Source organism: Curcuma longa, chromosome 1, assembly GCF_044706935.1.
Source record: "Curcuma longa cultivar G26 ecotype Majalengka, Jawa Barat chromosome 1, ITB_CL_G26_1.1, whole genome shotgun sequence".
NCBI lineage: Eukaryota > Viridiplantae > Streptophyta > Magnoliopsida > Zingiberales > Zingiberaceae > Curcuma > Curcuma longa.
In genome coordinates this window covers 24632879-24635613 of record NC_133861.1, presented here as the reverse complement: position 1 = coordinate 24635613, position 2735 = coordinate 24632879, and positions in this window count along the sequence as shown.

Genomic DNA, 2735 nt, shown 5'->3' with positions numbered 1-2735 from the left:
AAGAATGACCTCTTCCTTTTCATGTTCCTTTTGGTGAAGTTCCAAAGTGGACAATATGTTGAATCATGAGTTTGGTTGAATGTGCCAAAAATGCATCTTGATAATAATGTAAAACTTTCTAAAAGTATTTAAGAATGTTGGAAAGAGTTTGGAATGTTTACTTTGAAGATATCCTTACTACGTGCTAATGTCAAATTAAATTAGGTATTTTGCAAACAAAATTTTTGTTTCAGTCGGAAAATGTAGGTGTAAGCTCATACCCTTTATGTTCCTAATAGATGAATTTAATGTTTCTTCATGATTAATTTTTATGTTGAGTAACCAATATTGTAGAAAGGAAGTGGCTATTTCTTCAAATCTAACAATAATTTGAATTTCCTTTCAGATATGCAAGCATTCATTTTAGTGTTGATTTTTTAAAATTATTTTTGACATTCATAAATCTTCTTGTTGATTTGCTTTCTATATATCAGGATTATTTGGGCAACAAACGGTTGGAACTATCAGGACATGATTTCTTTGCTCTTTGAGGTAAGTTGTTGATGCTAGCTAATTCTAATCATTGTTAATAAATCTAGCAGACTTCTAATATTTCTCTAAATCAATGAACACTCATATATTAGAGATTGCGAACAGGGCATATGGAAGGGCTAGCTGCTCCAGTTATGTGGACTTTATCCATGTAAGTTTTTCATACACACATATAGCTCGAGTTGATTATGGACATTTCAATTTTGAAGTAATCTTAATTGTTCTTTTGCTTGTTCCATGCATCGATGCATGTTTACATTGAGAAATGAAGGATTGTAGGAAATGGAGCATAGGAGGGATTAAAAGTGAAGAATATGAAAACAAATTTCCCTCTTGGTGTTTACTTGGAAGGATGAAAAAGGGGTAAACATGGAGTCTTGATTTCCACACTTCGCTAAGAAAGGGAGAAAATGGTGTTGGCAGATTATTATCTTATAAACTTCACTTATAATTTTTTCATTATTCGTACATTTTTAGAAATCAATGAATTTCAAGGTGTAATTGATCACTTTTCAGTTATAATTGTCATTTATGAATGGCAGCTAATATGCTCCCATCATTTACCAACTCAATTCCTTACATTTTTTTTACCTATTTGAGTAGAATATATGTACTGTAGACTTGATTATCTTTCTTTTTCTTTTTGTTGTAAATGGAAATTCTATTCTATCACATTTTTTACTCCCTATTTTGTCCCAAGCAAACAGGGCCAAAAAGATTATGCTGGCTGCTTTTGTCCTATTTGATTTGTTGTGAATACTTTACCTTCACTTTTCTTCCTCCTTTCCTATCAATTTACCACAATTACACAGAGCCTGAAAGCTTAGGTTGTGTCATGTTTCCATATTTGATTTGGGTAAAAAAATCTAGGTTTGTGTTTTAGTTCTCCCATGTTCATGGCTTGTTTTTTTTATTCTTTACTTTTATCTTCTGAATTAGGATAGCTAGTTGCAATTTCATCTTATACTAGCTCCCTTAAGTTAAATGAAGAATATCCAATTATGCCCCCGGGGCATAGGTGAGTTGGTTACGATGCAGCAGACTTATAGAAGAGGGCAAGGGTTCGAATCCTGACGAAGCCAGGCAATACCCTCCTGCGTCGTAATCAACTGCACTTTCTCGATTTACCTCCTCACAGATGGTCGTGGGGCCGATCGTATGGGGCCGCTAAGGTGGCGGATCCACCTTTTTGCAGAAAAGAATATCCAATTATGAAATGGCAATTATGTTATCTTTTTAATTTCGAGTATTATTTTGTGAATAAAAATCCATTTAGCTTTTCTATATGTTTTGCATATTTATTTTGGAAGTGACTAAAATCTTAGGTGACTAGATTAATATTTATGTACCTTTCGTTTTTTATTTGTTTTCTTTTCCAAGAATTTGATGTGTTGTGTTCTTGCTTTCTTAATGTTTTTTTCCCAATGCTTGTTCATTGCCCTGAGTTATCTAGATTATTCGTCTGCATTGTGCTTGTTTTATTTTATTTGTTACCTCTACTATATAAGAAATGTATGTATTGTAAGTTCTATAGTTTAAAATCTCGAGTTGTTTAGTCGGATATAGGCGAAATATTTTGTTCTGCTTGCGGATTGGCACTGGCAAAGGCATGCGTCTGGAGGCATCGCTGGACCACCACAACGTGTCTGGAGGCATCGCCAAGCCAAAATGACATGTTTAGATGCGTTTTTGGGTTAGCGCAATGCGTCTGTAGGTGTCATTGGGCTAGTGCGACATGTCGTCCGGAGGCGTCGCGGACCAATGCGACGTGCCATTTGGAGGTGTCGTTGGGCCAGTGCGACATCAATTATATTATATACATAATTCACAATAGTAAGAGAGTTAGCTTACTCCCAATGTAATGAGTACGATACATTAACCACTTCTCAAGCCTTAACAAAAAACTTAACGACTCCCAATGATTCAAAGACCATTTACCAAATAGGATTAGTGCCATTTGAGAAGAGGGAGCCTGAATAGACTTCCCTGGGAACAATAAAGAGGCTATTTTAATGAACAATATTGTACTTAAGATATAACCTTAGTAATAAAGGACCCAAAATATTTTTCCTTTTAAAGTTTTCTTCTCTTTCCCAGTCGATATTGTTATCGTCATCAAACTAGAGTTTATTTCTTGCAGGATTCTTTTCGAGCACTTGGTGTGGGTTATCAAACGTTGGAGAGTTTGCTTTTGGATTTTTGCA